This window comes from Dermochelys coriacea, chromosome 6, assembly GCF_009764565.3.
Source record: "Dermochelys coriacea isolate rDerCor1 chromosome 6, rDerCor1.pri.v4, whole genome shotgun sequence".
Taxonomy (NCBI): Eukaryota; Metazoa; Chordata; order Testudines; family Dermochelyidae; genus Dermochelys; species Dermochelys coriacea.
The window spans coordinates 6,219,092-6,244,139 of record NC_050073.1 but is presented as its reverse complement, the minus strand read 5'-3'; the positions used below and the strand labels follow the sequence as shown (position 1 = coordinate 6,244,139).

The 25,048-nt window shown below is 49.1% G+C and overlaps 1 pseudogene; it reads left to right on the top strand.

The window, feature by feature from the left end:
* The window catches only part of LOC119856890, a 65,834-nt pseudogene that overhangs the window by 9,655 nt on the left and 31,131 nt on the right, over nucleotides 1-25,048 (top strand).

Below are 25,048 nucleotides of genomic sequence, written 5' to 3'. Positions count from 1 at the left end.
ACCCTGAAAACACACCAGCGCACGCACACAGGAGAGCGGCCATACCACTGTGATGATTGCAAGAAAAGCTTTAGCAATGCCAGTGCGCTGACTAAACATCTTCGCGCGCACACACCGGGGAGCAGCTGTACCGCTGTGCTTACTGGAATAAGAAGTTCAGTAGTGGCAACAAGCTAATACCTGGGAATATACCAGCGCATTCACAGCGGGGAGTGGCTGTACAGGTGTGCTCACTGTGGCAAATGTTTTGCTCACTTGGACAACCTCACCTGGCACCAGTTGACTCACTAACACCACTGTGTTACCACCAAGTCCCGAGGGGCTGCTGGCGGGCCTGGCACAGTGCCAGCAGAATTAGACCAGGGAGTGGTCCTGTCCCCATGATACCCAGCAGAGACTGACTTAACTGAGCAGTGTGGGGAAGAGCAGCTAGGTGGGGCAATGTTAGAATAGATGGTCGCAGCCTTTCCCAGGAGCCCTGTGTGTCCCATTCTGTCCATCTCCCCCATACTCCTTGCCTCCAAACCTGACCCCATGGGCAGAGCACTGTGATTCATCCTCTGACCCCCTCCCTCTCTGTGGCTGGCTGCTCCAGCCGTAAGCCAGCTGCCCTCTCTTCTGGTGCCACAGCAGTCCCCTGGGGGGAAAGGCGTAATTGCAGTGCTTCTCCATCAAAATCAATTATTCTGGGGTGAAAAATAACTTGTGGGGCACATGAAGTTTGTACTTGTGCAGGTGGCGCAGAATTCCTCCGTGAGTATCGCATATGAAGTGAGATCACTGATGTAATCGCTGACGTGTAGGGAAAAATCAAGCCTTGGCACAGAGGTGCGTAGAGCTGTTCGTGTTCTTTTCTCAACTGTTCTCTGCTGTTAGCCACGCCCACAGACTGCGCAAATGAGTCAAATCACTGTATATGTCTCTGGGATGAACTACTCTCCAAGGAGCCACCCAGGAGTGGAAAGAGACTTTCCATAGAGATTGTTCGAACTTCGAGATGGAAATTTCTGCTAGGGATGTAAATACAAGTTAAAAAGTTAACTTTTTAAATCGGCGGTATCCAATAGAAATTCGATGCTAGCCGCACTTGTGGTTTGAAATTCGATGCTAGCCACATGTGTGGTTTGAAATCGATGCTAGCCACACTTTTGGTTTTGAATGTTTCTTATTCACCACATTATAAAAAAGGATTTAAAACCATATTACAAACGACATTTCAAATCATTAACAGGTACTACTAACACAAAATTACTGTATCCTAGCCACGTTAAGCTGTATATCGAAGCCTGCAACCTGTCTTCCAGTGCTGCTGTCTTCAATACACCAACACATTGCTCATGCAGAGCCTATTGAATTGTGGCTAATTTGCCACATGTGGCTTGTGGCAAACGTATTGGACACCGCTGGTTTAAACAATGAAAATATGGCATTTATGGGCCTGCTCTGGCTGGCTGGTGCTGTTCCGGCTGGGCCCGCTCCAGCTGGCGTGGGGGTTAACAGTTAAGGCGGCTAACTGGTAAGACTATGCTTACCGGTTAACCACTTTCCTTTTAATTTCCCTAATTTCTGCACACAGCTCAGCTGATGGAAGGAGCATGGAGTCATGCAAAGCTGGCCAAAAGAGCACAGGGCAGGGAGCCCATGGAAAGTAGCTTGTGGAGGTAGGTTACTGACTGGAGCTGAGGTTCACTCCATGACTCCACAGGTCTGACTCCAACTGGGACGGCACAAAGTGTTTTACATGGGGATACTGGAGTTTTCCAAAGTGTCAAGAGGCCTCTGGGATGGAATACACCCCTGTATTCAAACCCTACACACTGCTATAATAATCTTTGTACAAATTATGCCTTACATGATAGGTATCATTTGAAAATTTATAACTTACTGGCCAGTATTATCATAGTGAAATGTATGCAGCAACTTTGTATTAAAAAATTATGAACATAAGCTGAAATTGCAACTGAAGTGTGTTGACCAGACACGTCTCGGGAGTGGGTAAAACTGTTTCTCAAAAACAAAGGAGAAGTTAACGCCTCTAGCCGAGCATGAAACCTCTTTCCCACCGTGTTCATGTCTCCCAGCTTAGCTGAGAACTTTATTTAGGGGTCGCTTTGAGAAAAGTCTGCATTGCAAAGGGTGATTGAACTATAAAAGAGAGGAGCAAAAACACCTCGTTATTTCTCCCTGTTCATCTCTCGTTATCACCTAAAAGGACAAAAATAAAAAAAAAAAGCAACCCTTGGACCTCACAAACTGATCCTGAACTGGAAACTTGATCAGCAATGCTACTGGAAACCTGTGGTAAGGGACTTCACTTTGCACCACGTCTAGTTTGTTCAGTTTAGTACTAGAAAGTGTTTTTATTTTTATTTTTCTTGAAACCATTTCTGACTTTGATGCCTCATCACTTGTACTCACTTGCAATCTACCTTTGTGATTAAATAAATTTGTTTTCTTCTTTAATTGAAATGAAGTGAACTGTGTGGGCAACTCCATTTGGGGTGGGGAAAAATGTCTGTATAATGATCCCCTTAGAGGGGCAATAGACCCATTCTATCAGGACTGTCCAGGAAAAGGCTGGACAGTTCAGGACGCACATTTTTTGGGGAAATCTGGGACTGGGTGTGTATTGGGATCACCCTGTAGTGATAACCAAGGCTGTTAAAGCCAGAGTGTGAATGGAGCGTGGCTGGCAGGCAGCAGCTACACACAGACACTTGGGGTAAGGCTGGAATGCTGGAGGCTGTTTGTGAGTGGGCCAGGTTGGGAGCTACAGCAGCAAAGCGTTACAGGGCACCCCAGGGTACAGGGCAGGCGATGACATGCCTCCCCACCTCTCCTCACTAGTTTGGATTACACCCTAGATTGTGATTGTCTCATTGGACAGTGAGAATGGACACAACTGATATCCTGGTTGGATGTTCCAAGATTCTGCCATGAGTATGGGTCATTTCTTGATTGGCCCAGGCCAGCTGTGCCCAGCAGCGTGACCAAGCTGCACCATCCAACAGAAATGGTATAAAATGTCCCATATTGTTCGGCACGTCGCTTCCTCAAGTCAAAATGTCTGCATGAAGGAGACGTGAGTGGGACCAGCATCGCCTGGCTGTAGAGAACACCGCCTGCTGGGTAACAATTTTAGTCTGGCTGCTGACAAGCACCCTACCAACTCCCTGTTTTAAAGTCTGGTCTTGGGCAACCGCTGAGAAATCCACCCAGAGAACAGGCGTATGGATGTCACAGCACCTTGAGTGAATCACCAGAATGAACTCCCTCTCCGTCTCTAGAACCAGTCACTGCAATGGTGAAGCTGAGCTAGAGGAGTCACCTCTATGCCAGCTCCAACAGATATGTAAAAAAAAAAAAAAAAAGTCATTTTGCTATATATTGGTTAATAAACCATATTTATACACTGGTTAACGAATTGACAGCAAGGTTGTGTTAATCGAACTGCTTCATATCTGAGTTAACACCCTCTGGGCGACTAAAATGTCTGATGCGCAGAGGCGACTGGTAACAGCTGGTGGGGGGCGGGGCAAAATGTAAAGGCTCTGGTGCTCCACTGCAGGTTCAGGGCAGGTACTCAAGCGACAAAGGAGTTTTGATTTCTTCATTTGATGTCATTCTGTCGGGTTGCCCCCCCGTCCGGGAGGCCCCCTGATATACTGGGGTACCACTGAGCCCACCTGTTCCATCAGCCTGGGCTCCCTTACCCTGTCCTGCTGAGCCAGGCCCTCAAGCCTCCTTCAGCATACACAGGTAGGGCCACACCCAGTTGAAGAAAGACACCGATACTGAAATCAGCGCTGCATGGGAAGGCTTCAACTAAGGAATTGCTCAGCACTCAAGAGCACAACCCCTCTGGAGTGTAAACGCAAAATTACATTGTCTTGCACTGCATAGAGAACTAGACGGCATAAGCTGATGAAATTTGCCCTCTTCCTCAGTGTGGAGGAAGATATGCACAGCTTTTGCCCATCAGTTATAAATTTCAGAAACTGGTTTTAGCGAAAACAAAACCAAATTTATTAACTACAAAAGATCGATTTTAGTGATTATAAGAGAGAGCAAACAGATCAAAACAGATTACCTATCAACTAAAACAAACATGCAAGATAAACTCAATATGCTAAAGAAATTAGTTATCAGCATCAATTTCTCACAGCATCTTCGGCAGGGATTCAGTGAAAAACAAACACTGATTATGTCGCTCCCCGCCTTAAATAGGTTTCACATCTGGCCGAAATCCCTTGATTTTCAGTGTGGTTCCATCCCCAGACAGTGGAAAAGTACTAATTTTATCATGGAGTTCAGTATCGGGTGACGTGATCACATGATCCTGCAGCCACAACTCAAAGTCTGTTTGCTGGGTCCACAGGAAGGCTTTCCAGGAAGGTGGGATATTGGAATCTTAAAAGACCTATTGTTTTTCCTAGTAGCCCATCCAGACTGATTGCATTGTCTGGTGAGCGTTCCCCAGGTGAAAACCCATTTGTAATTGATTCATAGTCAATATTCCTAACTTCAGATACCGAAATGAGACATGGTTACAAATAGGATAATCATATCCAGTAATCATAACCTTTCCAGTGAGACCTCACATAACCCATCTTGCATAAAATACATTTTAGTTATGCTATAATCATGTAATAACAATATTGCTATGAAGAATATGGGGCATAGTGTCACCGTCATGTTTTATGAAACTATGTAATAGCAGACGGAGACTGTTCTAAAAGAGAGCTACACCTGAAGTAGCTCTGGGTTGCAGTGATGCACTGTATCAATTTGAAGAACAGAGATATTTGCAAACTAAACCTTTGATATGATCGTTTGGGGCTCTTGTGATAATATAAGCACCCAATAATTATGTCAGGAATCAGTTCTAATTTAACCATATACAATCATTTCCCCTCTGCATTTGAACCCACTCTCTCTGCTGGATTTACAAGGAAAGCTTGGCACTCTTGGGCATCACAAGTATCAGAAATCTCATGCTAACCCTAGGGACTATGATGTGTCTCTTCTGGTATCTAAAGTATCACAGAATGCTGAACATGGAGCATCAGTAGCAAAGCTGGAAAAACAAGTATTGTGGCAGGAGGGGAGTGGTTTGAAAGAATTTTTGGAACATAAATTAAAACAGATTTCTATGCTCAATCTCCTGTGTCCAGCCCAGAGAGCAGGGACGTTCCAGTCACCTGTCTGAGCTTGCCTATAATTCCATTTTCTCTTTACAGTTCACTTTTAACTAGAGATGGACCCCAAACTAGGACACAGAATCCAGACCACTCAGAAACATGAGGAAAATCAGATGTATGTGCAGATTTCAACTTCACAGCTCAGGTTTCTTTTTATGGTGGCCTATTTCAGAACTCAAATCCCAACACTCTTGTGAAGTGACTTGGGTTTGGATCTGAAGATTAGGATCTTGAATTTGGATCAAAGCTTCACAACTGACCCACTTGTGCTCTTAACGTTACAAAGTTGAATTGTGTGACTTTCCAGTTCTTAATTATTACTCCTTATAATATATTCTAGCATTAAGGCCCTAATCCAGAAAGCTCTTAAGCGTATGGTCAATTATAAGCATGTGAGCAGTCCCACTGAAATCAATGGAACTGCTCAGGTGCTTGGATTTAAGTACATTCATGTACTCTGCTGGGTGAGGGCCTTAAGAAAAAATGAAATAAAAATATTGTCAGTTTTAGGGGAACTGCCCTTGTATTCCTCTCATCTTCCCATTCCCCTGGCCCCCGCTGGCTCCTTACCCACCTCTCCATTGCCTTGGCCCCACTCCCCCACCCAGGCCCTGGCAATCCTCTCTTACCCCTTCTGTCTTCCCCATGCACATTCCCATCATCCTGATTCCCTGCTGCTTCCTCCCATCTCCCCAGCTATCTACTCTGGCCCATGATGCCTCCCCCAGGCTCCCCAGCCATCCTCACATTGCCCCTGGCCGGTCCAGCTTCCTGCGGGCTCCCCCCACCCCCAGATTTGCCCAAGCTTCCTTCTGCAGTCAGCCAGCCACACCACCACTGTTCTCACCAGCCTGAATTATCGCAATGTGACCACAACACACCCCCAATCCCAGATATTCCATCAGAAATGTATGTTCTGTCATGTCCAACCCTCTCCCAGGCAGTCGAGAAATGCTAAACTTGTTATTCCTTTAAAGGGAATAACACACACCAGCTCATTTCCATTAACAAAGTTACTCTGACACTTTAGTTAAACACACTGGGTTAGATGAAACCATGAATCAAGTTTATTAATGACAGAGAGATTTTAAGTGAGTACAAGCAATGAGGCATAACAGTCAGAAATGGTTACAAGAATAATAAAAATAAAACACTGTCTTGTGCCTTCTTGAGCTATATTAGATTAGATTACTGACCAATCAATTTAGGTCAGGACCTCTCCTCTAGAGTCAAATCGCTGTTTCCTTTGTCTACTCAGATGCAGAGAATGAGATGGGCAGGGGGAGGGAAGAGTGGTGTCTTGGGGTGTTTGCCCCTCCTTTTTATACTTTCTGTTCCTCTTTGGAAAGCATTTGCAGGTAAGACCAACAGACAGGTGGACTGGTGAAGGAAGGAGACTTCATGGTATTTCTTTGCTAAAATGAAGATCTGTTTGTCCCTGCCCTCCTTTTCTTGCCAAAGAATGGCTGCTTGACAGGTAATGACCCATCAGTGGTTCTCAACCTTTCCAGACTATTGTACCCCTTTCAGCAGTCTGATTTGTCACTAGAAAGTGATCCTATTAAACTTTGTAACATTCATAGCACAAGTTTCACCTCACTTAAAAACGTTAATATGCCCAAGTTTTACCTCACTTAAAAACGATATGCTTAGAAAATCAGACATAAAAATACAAAAGTGTCCCATCACACTAGTACTGAAAAAAATACTTATTTTCTCATTTTTACCACATAATTATAAAATAAATCAACTTCAGTATAAAACATTGTACTTATATTTCAGTGTATTATAGAGCGGTATAAACAAGTGATTGTCAGTATGAAAGTTTACAAAGTAGCAGCCGTGTTAGTCTGTATTCGCAAAAAGAAAAGGAGTATTTGTGGCACCTTAGAGACTAACAAATTTATTTGAGCATAAGCTTTTGTGAGTTACAGCTCACTTCATCAGATGCATTTGGTGGAAAATACAGAGGGGAGATTGATATACACACACAGAGAACATGAAACAATGGGTTTTATCATACACACTGTAAGGAGAGTGCTGCTGGTGATGGCTCATCTTAAGTGATCACTATCTGAGTGTCAAAGGCAGGAACACTTCTCAACAGTTTAAACAAGTAAAATATGTCATTTATACGGTTAACCATTTAAGCAGCAGCACCGTCTAACAGAAATGGTATAAAATGTCCCATGTTGATCAGTATGTAGTTTCCTCAAGTCAAAATGTCTGCATGAAGGAGATGTGAGTGGGACCAGCATCAGGGAGACCACCACCTGCTGGGTAACAACTTGAGTTACCCTATTAATAAGCATCCTATTAACTCTGTCTGTTCGAGTCCGGTCTTGGGCAACCGCTGAGAAATCCACCCAGAGAACAGGCGTCTGGCTGTCACAGCACCTTGAGTGAAAAACTGGAATGAACTCCCTCTCTGTCTCTAGAACCAGTCACTGCAACGGCGAAGCTGAGCTAGAGAAGTCACCTCCATGCCAGCTCCAATGGATATGTAGAAAAAAAATCATTTTGCATATTTACATATTGGTTAATAAACCATATTTACATACTGGATAATAAACCGACAACATGGTTGTGTTAAGCTAACTGCTTCGTATGTGAGTTAACATCCTCTGGGCGACTAAAATGTATGAGGCGCAGAGGCGACTGGCAGGGCTATTCTGGGGCCCTACGAAGCCCCCTCACAGGGCAGGGTGTGTGGGGACCCAGGTCTCCATGATGTGGGGGGAGGGCTGGCTTGGAAGTCAGAAGGGGAACATTAGAATCTTAAAAGACCTATTGGTTTTCCTAGGAGCCCATCTGCAGAATATCAGGGTTGGAAGAGACCTCAGGAGGTCATCTAGTCCAACCTCCTGCTCAAAGCAGGACCAACCCCAACTAAATCATCCCAGTCAGGGCTTTGTCAAGCCTGACCTTAAAAACCTCAAAGGAAGGAGATTCCACCACCACCCTCGGTAACCCATTCCAGTGCTTCATCACCCTCCTAGTAAAAAAGTTTTTCCTTATATCCAACCTAACCTCTCGCTCTGCAACTTGAGACTCTTACTCCTTGTACTCTCATCTGCTACCGCTGAGAACAGTCTACATCCATCCTCTTTGGAACCCTCTTTCAACTAGTTAAAAGCAGCTATCAAATCCCCCCTCATTCTTCTCTTCTGCAGACTAAACAATCCCAGTTCCCTCAGCCTTTCCTCCAGTCCCCTAATCATTTTTGTTGCCCTCCACTGGACTCTTTCCAATTTATCCACATCCTTCTTGCAGTGTGGGGCCCAAAACTGGGCACAGTACTCCAGATGAGACCTCACCAATGCTGAATAGACGGGAATGATCATGCTGGAAATGCCCCTACTTATACAACCCCAAATGCTGTTAGCCTTCTTAGCAACAAGGGCACACTGTTGACTCGTATCCAGCTTCTCATCACTGTAACCCCTAGGTCCTTTTCTGCAGAACTGCTGCCTAACTATTCGGTCCCTAGTCTGTAGCGGTGCATGGGATTCTTCCATTCTAAGTGCAGAACTCTGCACTTATCTTTGTTGAACCTCATCTGATTTCTTTTGGCCCAATCCTCTAATTTGTCTAGGTCCCTCTGTATCCTATCCCTACCCTCCATATCCTATCCCTACCCTCCAGCGTATCTACCAATCCTCCCAGTTTAGTGTCATCTGCAAACTTGCTGAGGGTGCAATCCACGCCCTCCTCCAGATCATTAATGAAGATATTGAACAAAACTGGCCCCAGGACCGACCCTCGGGGCACTTTGCTTGATACCGGCTGCCAACTAGACATGGAGCCATTGATCACTACCCGTTGAGCCCGACAATCTAGCCAGCTTTCTATCCACCTTATAGTCCATTCATCCAGCCCATACTTCTTTAACTTGCTGGCAAGAATACTGTGGGAGACTGTATCAAAAGCTTTGCTAAAGTCAAGGAATAACACGTCCACTGCTTTCCCCTGATCCACAGAGCCAGTTATCTCATCACAGAAGGCAATTAGGTTAATCAGCATGACTTGCCCTTTGTGAATCCATGCTGACTGTTCCTGATCACTTTCCTCTCCTTTAAGTGCTTCAGAATTGATGAAACCATGAATGAAGTTTATTAATGACAAAGAGAGATTTTTAAGTGAGTACAGCAATGAGGCATTACAGTCAGAAATGGTTAGAAGACTAATAAAAACAAAATGCTGTCTGGTGTCTACTTGAACTATATTAGATTAGATTACTGATCAAACAAATGAGGCCTCCGCTCTGATCCAGTCTGAGTTAAGTCATAGGGAATAGCCAGTGGCTCTCAACCTTTCCGGACTACTGTACCCCTTTCAGCAGTGTGATTTCTTTTGCGTATGCTAAAGTTTCACCTCACTTAAAAACTACTTGCTTACAAAATCAGACATAAAAATACAAAAGTCTCCCAGCATACTAGTACTGACAAATTGCTTACTTTCTCGTTATCATATAATTATAAAATAAATCAATTGCAATATAAATATTGTACTTATAATCCAGTGTGTAGTATAAACAAGTCATTGTCAGTATGAAAGTTTAGTTTGTACTGACTTTGCAAGTGCTTTTTTTGTTCCTGTTGTAAAACTAGGACACTCTCTAGATGAGATGGTGTACTGCCTGGTGTACCCCCTCAGCATACCCCCAGGGGTATGTGTACCCCTGGTTGAGAACCATTGACCTGAGTGATTTGCTCGAGGTCAGAGAGGGATCAAGTGGCAGAACTAGGAATAGAAACCACGAGTCCTGTAGTCCAGCCCAGCACCATAACTACAAGCCCAGCCTCTCTCCTTCGTTCAAGGCTGCGAATGCCCCGTTAAAAGTGTTAATATATTTGTATCTTGTAATTTTATAGTGTTTTAATGAGGTTTTATGATGTTATCCCCTCATAATCACTAAAATGGTGATTATCCAATATGGGGTCAGACATTTAATATGGCGTCTCTTTGCCACAAGCAACAAGACTCCATCTTGTTTCAGCTTGGTGGTGGTGGTTTTGCCCTTTCTGAACTTTAGCGGGAAAGGGCAGCTAACAGGCCACTCTGGACTGGTTCTGTAACTGACAGTCTACCTCAGGTTTTCCCGTCACAGAACCTTTAAAATGAACTGCGTGACGTCACCACAATGCTGTCCGTCACAGAGGCAGCTGATCGCAGTGGCATTAGCACGGTCCTCAGATCACGAGTCAGCAAATCCTGAAAAACAGCTCATCCTCATCCATTCCATCCACGAACTGCCGCAGCCAGGGTGACACCTGTAACACCTTGGCATGGTCGGTCCTGACCCAGAGAATTCAAAAAGGCTGCAGCCCATGAGCCTGGCTGACAGGACGCAGCTATGAACCCTTCCTTTGATGGCCACCTCAGTGGATGCTTTCGTCAAGACCATGCTCTGGCCCTGCTCAGTGATGTTTGCCAGGTTAGTGTTGAAATCAAGCTTGGGTCCCCCTGCTGCAATGCACAGAGATGGAGCGTCACAAGGGAGATACAGCTGGGACTCCACTCAAGGGCAATCCTGACTCCGAGCCCCCTCTGCTTCAACCCACCACGATCCACTCCCCTCCAAGAGCCAGGGATAGAATCAAGGTGTCCTGACTTTGAGCTCTCTTCTATAACCCACTATCCCCTTGCAGAGCGGCGATGGGACCCCGGAGTCCTGAGGCCCCTGGTGACCCTCCTTGCCCCAAACTACCTGTTCCAGGGCCCTTCTCCTCTCCAGCCATTGTTAGCGGTTATTGGGAAGCTGGCAGGGCTCCGTAGCACTCCCTCTGGCTGGGGTTGTGTCACACAGTCACAGGATCCATCCCTTCCTCCCCATACCTTTTGCAGGCAAAGGGCAGGAGCATGACAAGCTTCTGGAAGAGCGGGTTGTGCTTGGCGTCCCGCGGGCCCTTGATGTGTTTCACCATGGACCATATGTTGTGAGCGGTGGTGTGGCATCTGCGGTGTGCAGGGCCCGGCATGATGAGCAGGGGCAGCTGCTTCAGTGCTAACACCGAGGCCAGAACACGGCATCTGTGTGGGGCACCTGCCCTCCCCATGGCACTGGGCAGTGATATGGGTGTGAACTCCTGAAACACACATACACACTACAGCCACGTGTGAGCTCCTGTAACACTCATATACACACCACCCTCCTCTAACTCGCACACAGTTGTCTAACACACACATTACAGGGGATCACACCCCGGGCTGTGATCCCCGTAAGTAACACACACGCCAACATCACACAGCCAGACCCTTGTCTTACTGTGACACACACGACATGACCAACCTCCCACAGCCAAGCAACAAACACAGCCCGACCCGGGTGTTACTGCGACACTCCCACGCTGCGCAGCCTGGCCGGGGCCCGCTCGTGCCCACTAGTCCCCGCTCCCCTCCCAGAGCCGGGGGAGGACCCAGGCGTCCGGGCTCCCCGCTCCCCACGGCGCAGCGGGGCCCCACTCACAGCCCGGGGGAACAGGTGCCGCGAGCGCCCCCTCGGCCGGACTCAGGACCCAGGAGTCCGGGGGGCGGGGCCGGAAGGTCCCTGTGCTGGGCACCCCCCCGGCTGCTGGAGCTGGCGGCGCAGGCGCGGGGCCGGGCGGGAGGCGGCAGCCGCGGGGCGGGAAGTCGCTGCCCGGGCGGAGGAAGCGGCCGGGGCCGGGGCCGGGGCCGGCGATGGCGGCAGCGGGGCCGGCGCGGGTAGGACGCGGGGCGGGGACTCCCCGGCCGGGCACGGGCTGGTCCCGGCGGGGGGCCGAGGGGGGCCGGGGCCCGGGTCCCTCCCGCGCTAGTGACCCCGGGGCTGGGGGCTGCAGCAGCCGGAGCGCGGGGGCCGGGGAGCGGCTCTGGGGGCCCCTGGCCGGGCGGACACGCGGAGCCGGGCGCGGCCCCTTCCCCCGAGCGAGGCCCCGGCCGGGCCGAGGAGCCCCGAGGCGCCCGGGGCGGGGGCGGGGCTGAGCAGCAGGCGGGGGCGGGGCCTCCGGCCGGGGGGCGGGGCCTGTTCCCTGCCCCGGGACTCGGGCCCTTCCCAGCGCCCCGCCCCAGAGCCCCGTGGGGAGCCGAGGGCGACTCCTGTCCCCGGCCAGCAGGGCCCGAGTCCCGGGGGGGCTGTGCGGGGGGGTCTCCCTGGCTCACAGCTGCTGGGCTGGGGCTTCCTGGGAGTCGCTCCCCTAGAAACCGCGTCCCCTGCTGAGCCCCCGGGCTGGGGCTGGGGCTGGGGCTGGGGCGGAAGGGGCTGAGTGTGTAACGCTTGTGCCAGCAGCTCCGGGTGGCGTTTGAGGACGTGGCTCTGTATTTCACCCGGGAGGAGTGGGAGCTCTTATCCCGGCCAGAGAAGCAGCTGTACCGGGACCAGATGCTGAGGAATTACCGGGCCCTTGTTTCCCTGGGTAAGGACCAATTTATCTTTACTCAAAGCTGTGAAATGTCTGGGTTCCCTTGTCTCACCTGCCAGGTGCCACCATGTGCCCAAGCAGTTGCAAACGTCAGCCTCTTTCAATTCCGCTTCCTGTTAAAGAAGAAATCAAGGCTGCAGAGCCTGGGGCTAGTCTTAGTGTAACTTGTTTCCCTACCTCAGTCCTGGCACAGGGCTGGTTGCAAACAGCACCTGAGCAAATAAGACTAATAAGGCAGGAAGAAAACAACTCCCCATCTCCCCAGAAAGAATGAACATCATAATCTTAACCGTACATTTGCACAATTCTTGCACCCTAAGCAAAAAAAAATGGTAGGTCTGTATAACAGTGACACCTGCCATGACTCAGCCCCAAAGCAAATTGAGAAGGGTCATAGACGTTACTGCTTCAGGGTATGAACTGAACTTGCCTGGCGGGAGACGGGACGAAATCTCCTTTTATGGAAGTTTTATTTCTTTATTCTCCTGCTTGAAATCTCCTGCGCTTTCCTCTCAGGCAGTGTCCGAGATTGAGGCCTTGTTGCGCCCGGTGCTGCACAGACAAACAGTGACCGAGATCGGGGCCCTACTGTGCTTGGTTGCACTGACATATAAATGTGTCCCTACCCCCAAAACTTCAGTAATAAAACTGATTCATTCCCCCCCAAACAGGCTGTTCAGGTTCCACACCAGACTTAATCCACCAGATAGAGGTAGGGGAGGCAGAGCTCTGGATTCAGGATGCTGAGGACTCCAGGGAAAGCTCCGTGCCGGAGAGCCCACTTCGAGGTGAGTCGTTATAATCCAGTCCCTTCTGATTTACGCACTTGCTAGTGGATGGCGCCTTAATCTAGAAGGCAAAGACAGAGTGAAATCCATTGCCTAAGAACTGAAGAGGACAAATGGAGGCTGGGAATCAGGGGCCAATATTTATTTTGGGGGGAAAGGAGTTACTGGGTAGGAGGCAGGAATCACTGTGGGAGTTTCCCTGGCTGTGATAGGCAGGAAGCCAGGCTGGATGGGCACAGTGAGGCTGTCTGGCTTTGATATCTATGAATCCTAGAAATTATAGAAATGTAGGACTAGAAGGGATCTCAGTAGGTCATCTAGTCCAGTCTCCTCTACTAGAGACAGGATTATGTATTGTCTAGTCCAGGTGTTTGTCTAACCTGCTCTTAAAGGCCTCCCATGATGGAGATTCCACAACCATCACAGGTAATTTGTTCCAGTGCTTAACTACACTTAGAGTTTGGAAGTTTTTCCTAATATCTACCCTAAATCTCCCTTGCTGCAATTTAAGCCCATTACTTCTTATCCTGGCCTCAGTGGATAAGGAAAACAATTTATCACCCTCTACTTTGTAAACAACCTTTTATGTACTTGAAGACTCTTGTTAAGCCCCCCTCAGTCTTTCCTTCGCCAGACTTAACAAATCCAATTTTTTCAATCTTTCCTCGTAGGTCATGTTTTCTAGCTCTTTAATCATTCTCATTGCTCTTCTCTGACTCCGTCCAGTTTGTCTACATCCTTTCTGAAGTGCGGGGCCCAGAACTGTATACAGTAGTCCAGTTGAGACCTTACCAGTGCTGAGAAGAGTAGAAGAATTACTTCTCACATCTTGCTTGCAACACTCCTGCTAATACATCCCAGAATTATATTTGCTTTTTTTCTTTTCAACAGTATTACATTGACTCATATTTAATTTGTGATCCACTGTAACCCCAGGTGGTTTTCTGCAGTACTCCTTCCTAAGCAGTCATTTCAGTTCTGACCGTTTCTCCAGTTTGTCAAGGTCACTTTAAATTCTAATCCAGTCCTTTAATGTCCTTGCAATCCCACCCAACTTTTGAATCATTCATAAGGATATTAGGTTGGTTAGACATAATTTGTTCTTGACAAATCCATGCAGACTGTTACTTACTACTTTATTTCCTTCTAGGTCAGGGGTCTCAACTATGTGGCCTGTGGGGCTCCAGCAGTTTTGGGGCCTGGTCTCTCCCTTGGCCCCACCTGCCACCCCCCAGGTGTGTTCTCCCTCCTCCCCCCCCACCCTGCAACTTACAATGGCCCAGGGCCCCGGCAGTGCAGCAGGGCTGAGCGGTGTCTGCCTGCTCACTCCACGCATCTGCCAGTCCCTCCCCGTGGCCCTGGGGTGGGGCTATGCCTCTGCGCTGTCCCTACCCTGAGTGCCCATGTGGCCAATGGGAAGCTCCGGGGGTGCCTTGGGGCAGCAGCGCGCGGAGGCCCCCCGCCTTGGAGCCCCAGGTAAGCGCCGCACCCCTCCATCCCCTCCAGTCCCCAAATTCCCTCCCAGAGCCTGCACCCCCGGCCCCAGCCCAGAGCCTGCACCCAGCATCCAAACTCCATCCCAGAGCCCAACCTCTCATCCCTTCTGCACCCAAACTCCCTCCTAGAGCCCAACCTCTCATCCCTTCTGCACCCAAACTCCCTCCTAGAGCCTTTGGGGGGCAGGTTCTGAGCGGCATGACTGACATTATTGGCTCACTGGGAGGATTTGAGGACTGGTACTCTGGCCGTAAGGTAAATTGAGTTTGAGACCCCTGTTCTAGGTGCTCACAAATACAATGTTTGATTACTTCCTCCGTTATCTTTCTGGGTACTGAAGTTAAGCTGATTGGTCTATAATTGCCTGAGTTGTTCTTATCCCCTTTCTATAGCTGGGTACTATATTTGCCCTTTTCCAGTCCTCGGTTCTCTCTATGATCCTCCACAAGTTCTCAGAGATAATCGCTAATGGCTCAGAGATCTCTTCATCCAGTTCCTTAAGTATTCTAAGATGTATTTCATCAGGCCCTGCCAACTTGAAGACATCTATCTTGTCCAAGGGTATGTCTACAGTACGAAATTAGGTCGAATTTATAGAAGTTGATTTTTCAGAAGAGATTTTATACAGTCGATTGTGTGTCCCCCCACTAAGTGCGTTAAGTTGGCAGAGGGCATCCAAAGTACCATGGCTAGCATTGACTCTCGGAGCAGTGCACTTTGGGTAACTATCCCACAGTTCCCGCAGTTTCCGCCACCCATTAGAATTCTGGGTTAAGCTCCCAATGCCTGATGGGGCAAAAACATTGTTGCGGGTGGTTTTGGGTGCATGTCATCAGTCACCCCTCCCTCCGTGAAAGCAATGGCAGACAATTGTTTCGTGCCTTTTTTCCCTAGCAGACGGTGCAATAGGATTGATAGCCGTCCTTGTAAATGGTTACGGCTCCACCACTTCTGCTGCAACTCTGCTCTCCTGCGAGCTGGAGGCTTCTGCCTCAGGCTGCTCTCCCAGACGGCAGCACAATGCGGTCGCACATACCCCTGCCCTACCCCTTGCTCCCATGGCTCATGAAGCCTGGACAGTAGTAAGGAGCATTTCAACTATAGGCTGAGCAAGGTGGTTTTGGGTACATGTAGTCATTCTCCCCTCCCTCCGTGAAAGCAACAGCAAACAATCGTTTTGCGCCTTTTTTCCTGGATTATCCGGCGGGACGCCATAGCACGGCAAGCATGGAGCCTGTTCAGTTCACCACTGCAGTTGTGACCATTGTAAACACCTCGCACATTATCGTGCAGAATCTGCAAAACCGGGCAAGGAAGCAATGACAGCGCGATGACGATAGTGATGAGGACATGGACTCAGACGTTCCTGGAAGCATGGGATGTGGCAATTGGGATATCATGGTAGCATTGGGCCAGGTTCATGCCGTGGTATGCTGATTCTGGGCCTGGGAAACAAGCAGACTGGTGGGACTGTATAGTGTGGCAGGGATGGGATGATTCCCAGTGGCTGTGAAACTTTTGCATGTGTAATGCCACTTTCCTTGAACTTTGTGACTTGCTGTCCCCTGCCCCGAAGTGCAAAGATACCAAAATGAGAGCAGCCCTCACAGTTGAGAAACAAGTGGCGATAGCCCTGTGGAAGCTTGCAACGCCTGAAAGTCGGGAATCAATTTGGAGTGGGCAAATCTACTGTGGGGCTGCTGTGTTGCAAGTAGCCAACGCAATCACTGACCTGCTGCTGTCAAGGTTAGTGACTCTGGGAAACGTGCAGACCATTGTGGATAGCTTTGCTGCAATGGGGTTCCCTAACTGGTGGGGCAATAGACAGAACGCATATCCCTATCTTGATACCAGACCACCAGGGCATCCACTAAGTAAATTGCAAGGGGTACTTCTCAATGGTGCTGCAAGCACTGGTGGATCACAAGGGACCTTTCACCGACATCAACGTGGGATGGCTGGGAAAGATGCATGACGCTTGTGTCTTCAGGAACTCTGCTCTGTTTGAACAGCTGCAGGAAGGAACTTACTTCCCAGACCAGAAAATTACTGTTGGGGATGTTGAAATGCCTATCATTATCCTCGGGGACCCAGCCTACCCCTTAATGCCATGGCTCATGAAGCCATACACAGGCACCCTGGACAGTAGTAAGGAGCCATTCAACTATAGGCTGAGCAAGTGCAGAATGGTGGTAGAATGTGCATTTGGACGTTTAAAAGCGCGCTGGCACTGTTTGCTGACTAGGTTAGACCTCAGCGAAACCAATATTCCAGTTGTAATTGCTGCTTGCTGTGTGCTCCACATTATCTGAGAGAGTAAGGGGGAGACGTTTATGGTGGGGTGGGAGGTTGAGGCAAATCACCTGGTGGCCAATTTCACGCAGCCAGACACCATGGCGATTAGAAGAGCACAGCTGGGCGTGCTGCACATCAGAGAAGCTTTGAAAACCAGTTTTATGACTGGCCAGGCTACGGTGTGACAGTTGTGTTTGTTTCTCCTTGATGCAAACCCGGCCCTTTTTTTGACTCTAATTCCTGTAAACCAACCGCCCTCACCCCTTCGATCACCGCTTACAGAGGAAATAAAGTCACTATTATTTCAAAACCGTGCATTCTTTATTAGTTGATTGAAAACACAGGGAGATAAATCACAAGGTAGCCTGGGTGTGGGGTGGGAGGAGTGACGGACAAGGCCACAGTATACATCAATTCTTAGGATATGCCAGCCTTCTGCTGCTTGGGCAATCCTCTGGGGTGGAGTGGATGGGTTCCCGGAGCCTCCACCCTGTGTTCTTGGGCATCTGGGTGAGGAGGCTATGGAACTTGGGGAGGAGGGTGGGTGGTTATACAAGGGATGCAGCAGTGGTCTGTGCTCTTGCTGCCTTTCCCGCGTCAGATCCACCAGACAGCGGAGCGTGTCAGTTTGCTCCCCCATTAAATTGAGCATGGCATCCTGCCTGCTCTCATCGCGCGCCTCCCTCCTCTCATCGCATTCATTGAACGCTTTCCGGGACTCTGACATTGTTTGCTTCCATGCATTCAGCTGGGCTCTGTCAGTGCGGGAGGACTGCCTAAGCTCTGAAAACATGTAGTCCCAAATGCGTCTTTTTTTGCCTTCTAATCTGGGACAGCCTCTGGGATGGAGATGATAGGGGAAGCATGGAAACATTTGCACCTGCGGGAGGAGAAAAAGGGAGAGTAGAATTTAAAAAGATACCAAAGGGGAGACTCTTTCTCAGTGAAACATGCAATTCATGGTACATTTAAAAGGAGGGCCTGCGGTTTCCGTGCGGATGCGCAATACGACCCCCCTCCACCACCACCATGTGGCTCTGATCAGGGCTGAGCCCTTTAAGCCAAACGCGAACAGCCCAGCGTAAACGGACTTTTCCAGTAGCTTTACTGACCACGAATGCATCCCAAGTCTTCAGGACAAAGGAATCATTAAACACACTTTCTTTTAAACCCTATCTCGTATTTACAAAGGTACACTCACCAGAAGTGCCTTCTCTAGCATCATAGTCCCGGAGCCCGCGTTGGGAGGGTGTGGAGGGTATTGGCTCCAGGGTGATGAACAGTTCTTGGCTGCCAGGGAGAACGGATTCACCGCTTGCTGCCTGTGCACTGCCCTCTTCCTCCCCCACAAAATCATCCTCCCTGCTCCGTGAGACTTCCCTCTTGCAGGTGTCCACAGATAATGGTGGGATAGTGGTAGCGTCCCCTCCCCAGAATTGCATGCAGCTCATCATAGTTGCGGCATGTATGGGGCTGTGACCTCAAGTGACCGTTCGCCTCTTTTGTCTTTTGATAGGCTTGCCTGAGCTCCGTAATTTTCACAGGGCAGTGCTGTGTGTCCCTGGAGTAGCCTCTGTCCGTCATGCCCTGGGAGATTTTCTCATATATGTTGGTGTTCCGATTTTTGAACAGAGTTCTGCCTGCACAGATTCTTCTCCCCATACTGCGATGAGATCCAGTACCTCCCGTTAGGTCCATGCTGGAGCTCATTTGTGCATCTGGGACTGCATGGTCACCTGTGCTGGTGAGCTCTGCATGGTCACTGATGAGCTCACCATGATGCTCAAACAGGAAATGAAATTCAAAAGTTCCCGGGACTTTTCCTGACTACCTGGCTAGTGCATCTGAGTTGAAAGTGTTGTCCAGAACGGTCACAATGGAGCATTCTGGGATAGCTCCAGGATGCCAATACTGTCGAATTGCATCCACAGTACCCCAAATTCTAACCAGTGATGTTGATTTTACCGCTATTCCCCTTGCCAGGGAGGAGTACAGAAATCGATTTTAAGAGGTCTTTAAGTCGACAAAATGGGGTTGGTTGTGCAGATGGATTTAGTTTCAATTCAACCTAACGTGTTTAAATTCAACATAATAGCATACTGTGGACCAGGCCCAAGTAATTCATAACAATTTCCTTTCCTGTTTTAGGGTCAGATCCTATCCCATTGACACTGGTGTTCACTATGTTAGTTGACTGATTACTGCTAACTTTTTTTGGTGAAAACTGAAACAAAAGAGGCATTTAACAGTTCGGCCGTTGCTGCTTTTTCTCTTATTGTCTCTCCCTCTTCATTTAGTTATGGGCCTAGCCTGTCCTTCGTCTTCCTCTTGCTTCCCATGTATTTGTAAAATGTGTTCTTGTTCCCCTTTATATCTATAGCTAGTTTAGCTTTTTGTTTTGCCTTGGCTTTTCTAATTTTGTCCCTACATGCTTGTGGTGGTATTTTTTTTGTTTTTTGTTTTTAAAATATTCATCTTTTGTAACTTGACTTAATCATACAAGAAGTTGTCAAGGTTCCTTCCCCACTCTGAACTCTAGGGTACAGATGTGGGGACCTGCATGAAAAACTCCCTAAGCTTATTTTTACCTGCTTAGGTTAAAACTTCCCCAAGGTACCAACTATTTTACCTTTTGCATTTGGACTTTATTGCTGCCACCACCAAGTGTCTAACAAATATATATAACAAGGAAAGAGCCTGCTTGGAAATGTCTTTCCCCCCAAAAATCTCCCCAAACCCTACACCCCCTTTCCTGGGGAAGGCTTGATAAAAATCCTCACCAATTTGCATAGGTGAACACAGACCCAAACCCTTGGATCTTAAGAACAATGGAAAAGCAATCAGGTTCTTAAAAGAAGAATTTTAACAGAAGAAAAAAAAATCACCTCTGTAAAATCAGGATGATAAATACTTTACAGGGTAATTAGATTCAAAACATAGAGAATCCTTCTAGGCAAAACCTTAAGTTACAAAAAGACACTAAAACAGGAATATACATTCCATTCAGACAGCTATTTTATCAGCCATTTAAACAAAACAGAATCTAACACTAGATTACTTACTAAGTTTTAAGACTCCATTCCTGTTCTGTCCCCGGCAAAAGCATCACACAGACAGGACCTGACCCTTTGTTTCTCCCCCCCTCTAGCTTTGAAAGTATCTTGAATCCTCACTGGTCATTTTGGTCAGGTGCCAGCGAGGTTACCATAGCTTCTTAACCCTTTACAGGTGAAAGGGTTTTTCCTCTGGCCAGGAGGGATTTTAAAGATGTTTACCCTTCCCTTTATATTTATGACAGAAGTAGAAACTCTTTTTTTGAGTTTCAGGTCATTGAAGATCTCCTGGTTAAGCCAGGGAGTCTTATTATCATAATTCCTCTCTTTCCTACTCATTGGATATCTGTGACCTAGGATGGGACCTAAAAATGATGGGACCTCAAAGCTGTGAAAGAGAAATGGATTGGAGATGGGGAGGTGATGAAGTTGGAAGAGGGTGGGATAGTGATATGGGACAATGTGTGGAGGGGGAAGATTTGAGGGATGCTCAGGGAAAGAGAGAGGTCTCTGTGGTGGGGGAGCATATGGGAACTGCATTTACCTAGTGGGTAGGACATTGCAGTAGGATTCAGAAGATCTTGGTTCAGTTCTAGAAGCGAGTCACTACAGCTCAAGCATGCCTCAGGTTCCCCAGTTGTGTAATGGAAAGGGCACTGGGGCTGTGAGGATAAAAATCCAACTGTGTGTGTCAGTGGGTCTGGCAGGGGGGTCAGACTAGCACCTGGGTAGAAAGATACGCCTGCAGGTCCATAGACCACAATACCACCTTCTAGGCTTCCCATATCTCAGAAAATCATACCGAACAGGGGTGCCCTAGAGATTTTTCAAATGGGCTTCATGCCACAGCTCCTCCTGACTCAGGATGTATGTGCTGGTGCCCTAAGGCCCTTGGCACCTGGATCCAGAAATACTTCAGATAGGGACAAAAACCTGCTTGCAGCCTGGGAGAGCGTCCCAAAGTCACTGGCCCTTGGCAGAGAAGGCGCTGTCCTCTCCAGGTTCCCACCTCACCCCCTCTCTGCTGCTTAACTTCACACATGACTTCTCAGGCTGGAGAAACCTGCCCCAGCAAACAAGGAAAAAGTTGGGCACAACTCAGGGCAGGGCAGGATCAGTCATGTGATGAGTGTGAGGTAACACCACGCGGAGGATGCCATTTTGTAGAGCAGGTCTCCGGCACTTCCAGCACTTCACTGTAATGCTCTAAAACTGCCCCATGTTCCAGGCAGCTGCTGCTGGGGGAGCGGACATGTTTGGTAGCCAGATGAAATCGTCCTTCAGGCCACAACTTGGAGTACCCTGGTGTATAGGCTGGGTATGAGGGAGAGGGGGTGGAATGGCCTTTGTTACATCCCCTCTCCTCCTGCTCTCTAAGTGGCATGAAATAGTTCTTTCTTACATTGCTTCAGTATCAATGCTTAGCACAGCCCTCAGCCTGAAGGCAGTCTGTGACTGTCTGTAGATCAAAGGCCTGCCAGGTAGCAGCCATTCACCCCTTCCAGCTCAGCAGTGTCACTGATTGGGTTGTAAAACAAGACATGGTTTTCTGATTGCATCACACAAACCTTGTCATCCCCTCAGCCCACTTCCCACCCCCAAAAAAACCCCTACCCTCTTGCAGGTTTTAGTTTAATTTTAGTTTTGCACAAAGAGTGAAACATCAGGCAGAGAGTAAATGACATCTTTAGAAGGAATTCCTTGAAAAGGGCTCACTCCCCCACAGGAATAAACTGCATAGTTCTAAGCAGCTTTAGACCGGTCTCACAGTATCCACATGAGCTAGTTTCGAACCAATATGGTTAAAACAGCACAAACGCTGTGGAACAGGCCTCATGGTATAAAACGAGAATGTGAAGAACCAGCCACATGTAAATAAAAAGCTCTGATTGAAATATAAGCAAAATCAATTTGAAACAAACCCTGGACCCTATTTGTTAGCACTTAGAGGCCCTAGTTGTGGATAAGGGCCCTGTTGTGCCAGGCACTGCCTGTATCCTGGGCAAGCTACAGTTTAATCATCAAAGAAAACCGAAGAGGTGCATGGCGCACGAGGGAGCAGGCGCTAGGCGCTGCACAAACAACATAGGGTAGAACCACCCTGAGTCAGGCTGCAGATTTGTCATGGCATTTTGTATCAAAAATTACACAAAATTTAGTAAAAGTCACAGGTCACTAAACTTCCTGTGACTGCTCCCTGATTTTTAACAAAACCTGCCCTCCTCTTCACCCTGCCCATGGGGCACCAGCCCAGCACTTCCCCCAGTGCTGCAAGCCTGACTGCAGCCTGGTGCAGAGGCGTTGGTGCGGGCTAGAGAGGATCTGGGTGGCAAGGCCATTCACTGTAGTTTGGCTTGCCTCCCCTACCATTATCACTGGGAGCGGAGGCAAATCTGAATGGCGCTGTAACCCAGCACACAGGTCTCAGTAGCCCGAGAGAGTCATTCTGTGAGACAGAAGCTGCCATTGCACAGTGTGGCACCCATCCGAAAAACAGTCACAGACAAATGGTGAAATCGCTCCATCTGTGACATTTTCCATCCTTGACAAACCTGTAGCCTTAACCGTGAGCTCTCTCCAGCAGGACTCGGGATCCTGGGGGGAACGCGGACACAGTCTGAATGTGGGGAAAGCGCGGCAGGGAAGCAGGATTCCACAGCCCACAGAGGGATCCATACGCAGGACGCAATCCATCCCCAGGATAAACTCAGCCAGAGACCAGACCTTGCTACGCACCAGAGACTTCGCATGGGCCGGCGTCCCCACCACTGCATCGATTGCGCCAAGAGGTTCAGCAACTCATCCGCACTGAACCAGCACCAGTGCACGCACACCAGGGAGTGGCTGCACCGCTGCTCTGACTGCGGCAAGGTCTTTGCATGGCACTCACATCTGAGAAGACACCAGCGCGCGCACACAGGGGAGCGGCCGCATCACTGTGCTGACTGCGGCAAAGCCTTTGCAGATAGCTCAAAGCTGAGAATACACCAGCGCACGCACTCTGGGGAGCGGCCACACAGTTGTGCCCACTGTGGTAAGGGATTCCACAGTGCCTCCACACTGAAACTGCACCAGCGTACGCACACCGGGGAGCAGCCGCATCGCTGTGCTGACTGCGGGAGGGGCTTTGCAGAGAGCTCAAAGCTGAGAATACATCAGCGCACGCACACCGGGGAGCGGCCATACCACTGTGCTGACTGCGGCAAGGGCTTTGCACAGAGCTCAACCCTAAGAATACACCAGCGCACGCACACTGGGGAGCGGCCGCATCGCTGTGCTGACTGCGGCAAGGCCTTTGCACGGAGCTCACACCTGAGAAGTCACCAGCGTGCGCACACTGGGGAGCGGCCGCATCGCTGTGCTGACTGCGGCAAGGGCTTTGCAGAGAGCTCAAAGCTGAGAATACATCAGCGCACACACACCGGGGAGCGGCCCTACCACTGTGCTCACTGCGACAAGGGCTTTGCACAGAGCTCAGCCATGAGAATACACCAGCGCACGCACACTGGGGAGCGGCCGTATCGTTGTGCTGACTGCGGCAAGGGCTTTGCAGATGGCTCAAGCCTGAGAACACACCAGCGCACGCACACCGGGGAGCGGCCGCACCGTTGTGCCCAATGTGGTAAGGGATTCTGCAGTACTTCCACACTGACACTGCACCAGCGCGCACACACCGGGGAGTGGCCGTACTGCTGTGTTGACTGCGACAAGGGCTTTGCACGGCGCTCAGAGCTGAGAAGACATCAGCGCATGCACACTGGGGAGCGGCCGCATCGCTGCGCTGACTGTGGGAAGGGCTTTGCAGAGACATCAACCCTGAGAATACACCAGCGCACGCACACCGGGGAGCGGCCGTATCGCTGTGCTGAGTGTGGCAAGGATTTTGCACAGAGCTCAACCCTGAGAACACACCAGCGCACACACCGGGGAGCAGCCGCACCACTGTGATGATTCTGGTAAGAACATCAAAAAAAACAATTCACCCACCAAGCACCAGTGCACGCACGCGGCAGGGAGGACATTGCGATTTGCTGGCTGCAACAAGAGCTTTGCACGGGCCTCCTCCTTGCTATCACATTGGTTCATTCACAGCCGAGAGTAGCAGTACAGCTGTGCTGACTGGGCCAAGCACTTTGCTAGATTGGCCAACCTCATGCGGCACCCCATGATGCCCAGCAGAGAGACTGTGGGGGGCAGGGAAGGGGATTTGGCTGAGCAAGTGTTGGAAAGAGCGGACAGGTGGAGGGAATTTAGAGCAGATGGTCACAGCCTACTGCATTAGGGAGCCTTCCCCCTCATGTAGGTGGGATCCAGCCATGTCTCTCTTTCTGTCCCACACTCACTCACTCACTTTGCTGGGATGTAGCCAGGATAACCCCTTCTCTCTCCCCCCGTCTAGATGGGACCCAGCCAGGAACTTCTCCCCCGCACCTAGCTCTGTTCCAGCCAGTCGGTGACTCTTGGGTGACATCTAGAGGTGGGATTTGCAGTCCTCTCTGAGCATGAATTGGGCTGAGGGGCGGGGCAGGACAGCCCAGTGTGTGTGATTGAAAGAAGACTCAGGAACTGCTCATGCCGTCTACTTTAAATAGAAATGTGATGAAGAAGAACTACGTCCTTAATGTGTAACAAAGGTCTGTCTAACCAGGTGTTTCTTTGCTATTAAAAAAGCTGATGCATTCACACGGCAGGTGGAGAAGCCAATGTAAAGTGCAACCAATCAAAGTGTTCTAGGGCCTAACTGACCATGAGGCCTGATGAACTGTGTGACTGGCAGGCGCACAGAGAGAGTTTCCCATTACTCTTGGGGAAAT